Below are 8859 nucleotides of genomic sequence, written 5' to 3' on the forward strand. Positions count from 1 at the left end.
TACCCTTTTCAATAGTAAAGGGTAGTTTTAATACTCTTTTTCCTGGAATAGGGAAGTTCTAATGGCCTCGTCCCTGGAAAAGTGTAGTTTCAATGCCCTTTTCAGGCAAAAAAGGTAGTTTTAATACCCTTTTAACTGGAAAAGGCTAGCTTTAATATAATTTACCGGGAAAAACTAGTTTTAATACCCTTTTCCCTGTCATAAGGTAACTTTTGTACCCTTTTCCCTGGAAAAGGGTAGTTTTAATACCCTTTTCCATGAAAAAGGGTAGTTTTAATACCCTTTTTATTAAAAAGGGTAGTTTTAATACCCTTTTCCATTAAAAAAAATTAGTTTTAATACCCTTTTCCATGAAAAAATTTAGTTTTAATACCCTTTTCCATGAAAAAGGGTAGTTTTAAAACCATTTTTCCTGGAAAAGGGTAGCTTTAATACCCATTTTCCTGGAAAAGGGTAGTTTTAACAGGGTAGTTTTAATACCATTTTCCCTGGAAAAGGGTAGTTTTTAATACCCATTTCCCTGGAAAAGGGTAGTTTTTTATACCCTTTTCCCTGGAAAAGGGTAGTTTTAATACCCTTTTCACTGGTAAAGGGAAGCTTTAATACACTTTTCCCCGGAAAAGGGAAGCTTTAATACCCTTTTCACTGAAAAAGGTATGCTTTAATATACTTTTCCCTGGAAAGGGGTAGCTTTAACACACTTTTCCCTGGAAAAGGGTAGTTTTGAATATCCTTTTCGCTGGAATTGGATAGTTTTAATACTCTTTCTCTGGAAACGTGTAGTTTTAAAGCCGCTTTTACTTAGAAAATGGTAGTTTTAATACCTATTTTTGTGGGAAAGTGTAAATTTGATACCCTTTTTCCTAAAAAAGGTAGTTTTAAAACCCTTTTTCCTGGAAAAGGGTAGCTTTAATACCCTTTTCTCAGTAAAGGGATAACTCCCTGGAAAAGTTTTGTTTTAATACCCTTTTCCCTGGTAGTTGTAGTATCCTTTTCCCTGGTAAAGTGTTGTTATAATGCCCTTTTCCTGAAAAAAATTAGTTTTAATGCCCTTTCCTTGGAAAAGCGTAGTTCTAATACCACTTTCTCTGAAAAAATTTAGTTTTAATATCCCTTTCCCTGGAATAGGGTAGTTCTAATGCCCTATACTCAGGAATAAGGTAGTTCAAAGACCCTTTTCCCTGAAAAAGGGTAGTTTTAATTCACTACTCATTGGAAAAGGGAAGTTTTATTACCCTCTTCCCTGATAAAGGTTAGTATTAACACCCCTTTCTCTTCAAAAAGGTAGTTTAAAAAACCCTTTCCCTGGCAAAGGTTTGCTTTAATACCCTTTTCTCCGGAAAAGGCTAGCTTTAATACCCTGTTCCCAGGAAAAGGGTAGTTTTAATGCCCTTTTCCCTGGAAAAGGGTAGTTTTATTACCCTTTTCACTGGAAAAGGGATGCATTAATACACTTTTCCTTGGAAAAGGGCAGATTTAATACTCTTTTCCCTTTCAAAAGGTAGTTTCCCTGGAAAATCGTAGTTTTCCCTTTTCCCTGAAAACAAATGTAGCTTAAGTACCCTTTTGGCTGGAAAAGGGTAGGTTTTAACGCTTGTTCCCTGGAAAAGGTAATTTTTAGTACTCTTTTTGTCCTATAAAAGTGTAGCTTTATACCCTTTTCCCTGGAAAATGGTAAAACTACCATTTCCCTGGAAGAGGGTAGTTTTAACACCCTTTTCCCCGGAAGAGAGTAGTTTTGATGCCCTTTTCCCTGGAAAAAGGTAGTTTCAATGAACTTTTCCTTGGAAAAGGTTGCTCTAATACCCTTATCCCTGGAAAAGGTTAGTTTTCATTTAATATTCATTTTGGCACCGTAGCGCAGAGGTTAATCATAGGCGGACATATGAACGCTGAACGCCTGGGCTCGAATCCTGGTGAGACCATCCGACAAAATTTTCAGCGGGGGTTTTCCTCTCCTAATGCTGGCAACATTTGTGAGGTACTATGCCATGAAAAACTTCTCTCCAAAGAGGTGTCGCACTACGGCACGCCGTTTGGACTCGGCTATATAAAGGAGGCCCCCTTATCATTGAGCTTAAAACTTGAATCGGACTGCATTCATTGATATGTGAGAAGTTTGCCCCTGTTCTTTAGTGGAATGTTCATGGGCAAAATTTACATTTTTTTTCAATTATTCATTTTGTCATTCCGTTCTCTGTTGAAATCACGCTACAGTTTTTAAACAAGTAAAAAGGCGTTAAGTTCGACCATGCCGAACTTTGGATACCAACCACCTCCGGTGAAAAATGCATACCTTATGCCCCATAGCAGCTATATCGAAATATGTTCCGATTTGGACCAAATCGTAATAAGTAAAAGTCATTGTTTAATTGTGTATAACAAAATGTTGATCTTTTTAGTAGCTATTTGGTTGCCCAAAAAGTAATTGCGGATTTTTAAAAAGAAAGTAAATGCATTTTTAATAAAACTTAGAATGAACTTTAATCAAATATACTTTTTTTACACTTTTTTTCTAAAGCAAGCTAAAAGTAACAGCTGATAACTGACAGAAGAAAGAATGCAATCACATAGTCACAAGCTGTGAAAAAATTTGTCAACACCGACTATATGAAAAATCTGCAATTACTTTTTGGGCAACCCAATATATCTAAAAATAAACCGATCTGAACCATATATGACACAGATGTCAAAAAGCCTTACATAAGTCACTGTGTCAAATTTCAGTGAAATCGGATTATAAATGCGCCTTTTATGGGGCCAAGACTTCAAATCGAGATATGGGTCTATATGGCAGCTATATCCAAATGTGGACCGATTTGGGCCAAGTTGCAGAAATATTTCGAAGAGCCTAACACAATTTTATGTACCGAATTCCGGCGAAATCGGACAATTAATGCACCTTTTATGGCTCAAAAAACAAAGGATATCGAAAGGCCTAATACAACTCACTGTAATAAATTTTGGCAAAATCGGATAATAAATGCGCCTTTTAAGGACCCACAACCTTAAATCGAGAGATCGATCTATATGCCAGCTATATCTAAATCTGGACCGATCTGTGCCATTCTGCAGAAGTATATCGAGGGGCTTAACTTAACTCACTGTCCCAAATTACGGCGACATCGGACAATAAATGGGCCTTTTATGGGCCAAAAACCTTAAATCGAGAGACGGGTCTATATGGTAGCTATATCCAAATGTGGACCGATTGGTGCCATATTGCAGAGGTATGTCGAGGGGCTTAACTTAACTCACTGTCCCAAATTTCGGCGACATCGGACAATAAATGCGACAATTATGGACCCAAAACCTTACATCGAGAGATCGGTCTATATTGCAGAAATATTTAAATTTGGACCGATCTGGGCCAAATTAACGAAGAATGTCGAAGGGCCCCACAAAACTCACTGTCCCAAGTTTCAGTAAAATCGAATAACAAATGTGCCTTTAATGGACCTTAGACCCAAAATTAGGGGATCGGTCTATATGGGGGCTATATCAAGATATAGTCCGATATAGCCCATCCTTGAGCTTAACTTGCTTGTGAACAAAAAAATAATCTATGCAAAGTTTCGGCTCAATATATCTATTTTTACACCCACCACCGTAGGGTGGGCGTATATTAATTTAGTCATTCCGTTTGCAACACATCGAGATATCAATTTCCGACCCTACAAAGTATATATATTTCGGATCGTCGTAAAATTCTAAGACGATTTAACGATGTCCGTGTGTTTGTCCGTCTATCCGTCTGTCCGTCCGTCTGATGTAATCACTCTTCAGCCTTCAAAAATTTAAATATTGAGCTGAAATTTGGCACAGATACGTCTTTCTGATGCACGCTGGTTAAGTTCTCGAACGGGCCAAATCCGATTTTGGATTTTTTTTTAAGTTTTGTTTGAAATTTGAAACAGTGAGTAGGTTAAGACCTCCCAACATCCGACTTAAATTTTCAGATCGAACTATATTTAGATATAGCTGCTATATAGACCAAACTGCCGATAAGGGGACTGAAGCCCATAAAAGCTTTATTTATTACCAGATTTCGCTGAAATTTGAAACTGAGTTTTTCTGAGCCTCACGATATCCGACCTTAATATGGTTCAGATCGGTTTATAATTGGATATATCTGCCAAAGAGACCAATATCTTGTTCTATAAACAAAATTGAATAGTGACACATATATTCGACCACTCAATGTCCGTGCCGAATTTGGGTGCTTAAGTTATCCAATTTTCACCGGATTTTGACGAAATGGGATTTACATCGAGGTAGTGGGTATCCAAAGTTCGGCCCGGCCGAACTTAATGCCTTTTTGCTTGTTAAAGAAGGACATGGCTAGATCGTCTTAGATTTTTACGCTGATCAAGAATATATGTACTTTATAGGGTCGGAAATAGATATTTCGATGTGTTACAAACGAAATGAATATATCCCCATCCTTCGGTGGTGGGTATAAAAATAGATGGTCTGAGCTGAAACTTTGCACTTCTAGGGTTTTTGTGATTACAATTATAATTGAAGTCGTAAAAATTTTGCTTACTATATTTTAATCGAAATAAAGATAAATAAAGTAGAGCTATTAGGTAGGGTAGGGCTAATATATGGTCGACCCTTCCCCACTTTGATCTTTCCTTACTCATATTCTTCTCGTTCCATTAGCAAAGACAAACTCTTCATCAAAGATTGACCAAAGCAATAAAAAAACGTTATAGACAAAATAGCTGTGAATCCTTCTTGGCACGAGACCAAATACACTTAGTGCTCCATTAATATTTGTTCACATAGGCGGAAGAATGTGTATCATGAAATTTAAATGACCAGTTTTATTGATATACATTAAATATTTATATATTTTTATTTATAAGAATCGTCATAAAACAACAGCAATCACTCCGCTCTTCTATGGTACAATGAACGGTTTTAAAGTTCTGCTACCACAATATGAAAACAATCATAAGAATAGTTGCCAATGTCTCAGAATAGTTCTAAATATTTTCGATCAATTTTTACGACATTTTAATGATATGTTTTGGGGACAGGTTTTGAAATATATTTGAAGCACCACGCAGCGCCAAGGCATTTGAATTAATCGAAATATCAGCAAGACAGAAAATTCATTTATTTTTGACAAATGAGGTGTGAAGAGTGTAGAGTTTAAATGCAAAAATGGGGATTGGAATGGGTGACGTTACAAGTATCATTTATAATTTTGTCACATTACTAACATTAACAAGTAAAAGCATGCAAAGTTCGGCTGAGCCGAATCTTATATGCCCTCCACCATGGAGCGCATTTGTAGAGTTATTTTCCCGGCATCTCTTCTTAGACAAAAAATGATATAAGAAAAGATTTGCTCTGCTATTAAAGCGATATCAAGATATGATCCGGTTTAGAGCACAATTAAATTATATGTTGGAGACCTGTGTAAAATGTCAGCCAATTCGAATAAGAATTGCGTCCTTTGGGGGCTCAAGAAGTAACATAGAGAGATCGATTTATATGGGAGCTGTATCGGGCTATAGACCGATTCAGACCATAATAAACACGTATGTTGATGGTCATGAGAGGATCCGTCGTACAAAATTTCAGGCAAATCGGATAATAATTGCGACCTCTAGAGGCTCAAGAAGTCAAGATCCAAGATCGGTTTATATGGCAGCTATATCAGGTTATGAACCGATTTGAATCATACTTGGCACAGTTGTTTGATATCATAACAAAACACGTCGTGCAAAATTTCATTCTAATCGGATAAGAATTGCGCACTAAAGAGGCTCAAGAAGTCAAGACCCAAGATCGGTTTATATGACAGCTATACCAGGTTATGGACCGATTTGAACCATACTAACCACAGTAGTTAGAAGTGATACTAAAACACTATGTGCAAAATTTCAGTCAAATGGGATGAGATTGCGCCCTCTAGAGGCTCAAGAAGTCAAGACCCAAGATCGGTTTATATGGCAGCTATATCAAAACATGTACCGATATGGCCCATTTACAATACCAACCGACCTACACTAATAAAAAGTATTTGTCCAAATTTCAAGCGCCTAGCTTTACTGCTTCGTAAGTTAGCGTGCTTTTGACAGACAGATGAACGGAAGGACAGGACGGACGGACATGGCCAGATCGACATAAAATGTCGCGACGATCAAGAATATATAAACTTTATGGGGTCTCCGACGAAAATTTCGAGTAGTTACAAACAGAATGACGAAATTAGTATACCCCCCATCCTATGGTGGAGGGTATAAAAAATCTATAAAATAAAGTTGAGTATCATTGAATAGCGAAAATTCCCATAAAATGACAATTGTAAATAATTCACTTCTTTTTTGTTAGTACTTTATAAATATAAATTCATTCAAAATCTTATTATACCCACCACCGAAGGATGGGGGTATATTCATTTTGTCATTCCGTTTGCAACACATCGAAATATCCATTTCCGACCCTATAAAGTATATATATTCTTGTTCAGCGTAAAAATCTAAGACGATCTAGCTATGTCCGTCCGTCTGTCTGTTGAAATCACGCTACAGTCTTGCATATAGTGTTCCGTTACGACTCTCAACAATGGTGTCAAGTACGGTCCAAATCGGTATATAACCTGATATAGCTCCCATATAAACCGATCTCCCGTTTTGACTTCTTGAGCCCCTGGAAGCCACCATTTTAGTCCGATTTGGCTGAAATTTTGCACATTCTGTTATGACTCTCAACTGTACCAAGTGCGGTCCAAATCGGTCAATAACCAGATATACCTCCCATATTTTAGCAGAATACTTGGTGGTGGGTTCCCAAGATTCGGCCCGGCCGAACTTAGCACGCTTTTACTTGTTTTCGATTCTATGCCACTATACAGGGCCGGTATGAACTCATCAGGTGAGCGACATGCGACATGCAGTGGATTAACATTCATACCTGCCAGAATGCAGTCCTGCATACTTTGACTGACTGTCTCCTCTGTTCTCGCGGGGGCCACATTCATTAGGAGACAAAGATCCAACCTTAGTGAAGGCACAACTACATGCTGTCTAAGCAGTATCTACCGGTCTGCTATCACAGAGACCATACCAATCAGCATCTTGTAGATAGGCATCCACCGCCTGGGAACATAAGGGTGGATATAATTTAGGGTGTCTCAAAGCTGTTATCAAATTTGGAATCTACGACGAATTCTGAGAAATTTTGCACTAGAATCCAAGGGTCTACAATAAAAATCAAGCTTCTGCTTTTTACGGACAAAGTCCGTCCTACGGTTGGTGTCTTTATATGGTAGCTATTGGGTTGCCCAAAAAGTAATTGCGGATTTTTTAAAAGAAAGTAAATGCATTTTTAATAAAACTTTGAATGAACTTTAATCAAATATACTTTTTTTACACTTTTTTCTAAAGCAAGCTAAAAGTAACAGCTGATAACTGACAGAAGAAAGAATGCAATTACAGAGTCACAAGCTGTGGAAAAATTTGACAACGCCGACTATATGAAAAATCCGCAATTACTTTCTGGGCAACCCATACATGCCAATCTGAACCGATGTTAACGAAATTTAGCAGAGGCTTTCAAATGGCGATATGAGTTCCGGCAGATGGCATTCATCTCAATTTCTACAGGACATGATTGTTGCCAGCGTGTTGGATGTGTGCCCCGATTGTAATCTAGGACCACATGACACACGCTATCTGTTTAACTGCCCCGCCAATCCTACTTGCCTTAGAAGCAGATCCCTATGGACGCACCTCAACTTAGACGCAGAGTTCTTAGACGTGGTTATTTATCAGAACCCAGCGGACGAATAGATGAAACACATAACACAGCCACAATAACAACAATAACGATAGTCCTCCAGTCCCTACAGCTAAGTCGTCTGCCCCCTCATTCCCTCTAATTCCGCTATTGCGGCATACAGAGGATAATATAAAGATTTGCTTCCCACATTAAAAAAACGACTGCCTGTTGTTATATTTACCGCTGAAAATCTTGAATAAGTTCGAAGATGGGCTATATCGGACTATATCTTGAAATAGCCCCCATATAGACCGATCGGCCGATTTAGGGTCTTAGGCCCATAAAAGCCACATTTATTATCCGATCTTGCTGACCATCAGAAAAAAATTTTTCAGCGGTGGTTTTCCCCTCCTAATGCAGGCAACATTTGTGAAGTACTATGCCATATAAAACTTGTCTCCAAAAGAGGTGTCGCACTGCGGCACGTCCTTCGGACTCGGCTAAAAAAAGGAGGCCCCTTATCATTGAGCTTAAATTTGAATCGGACTGCACTCATTGATATGTGAGAAGTTTGCCCTTGTTCCTTAATGGAATGTTCATGGGCAAAATTTGCAATTTCCATTTGCTGAATTTTAAGAAGTGAGTTATGTTAGGCCCTTCGACATCCTTTGTTAATTTGGCCCGGATCGGTCCAGATTTGGTTATAGCTGCCATATAGACCGATCCTCCAATTTAGGCTCTTAGGCCCATAAAAGCCACATTTTTTATCCGATTTTGCTGAAATTTGGAACAGTGAGTTGTGTTAGGCCCCTCGCCAATTTGGCCCAGATTGGTCCAGATTCGGATATAGCTGCCATATATGCCGATCCTCCGATTTAGGGTCTTAGGCCCATAAAAGCCATATTTATTATCCGATTGTGCAGAAATTTGGAACAGTGAGTTATGTTTGGCCCCTCGACATCGTTCTTCAATTTGGCTCTGATCGGATCAGATTTGGATATAGCTGCCATATAGACCGATCTCTCGATTTAAGGTTTTGGGCCCATAAAAGGCGCATTTCTTGTCCGATGTCTTCGAAATTTGGGACAGTGAATTTAGATAAGACCCTTGACATACTTCTGC

Source organism: Stomoxys calcitrans, chromosome 1, assembly GCF_963082655.1.
Source record: "Stomoxys calcitrans chromosome 1, idStoCalc2.1, whole genome shotgun sequence".
Taxonomy (NCBI): domain Eukaryota; kingdom Metazoa; phylum Arthropoda; class Insecta; order Diptera; family Muscidae; genus Stomoxys; species Stomoxys calcitrans.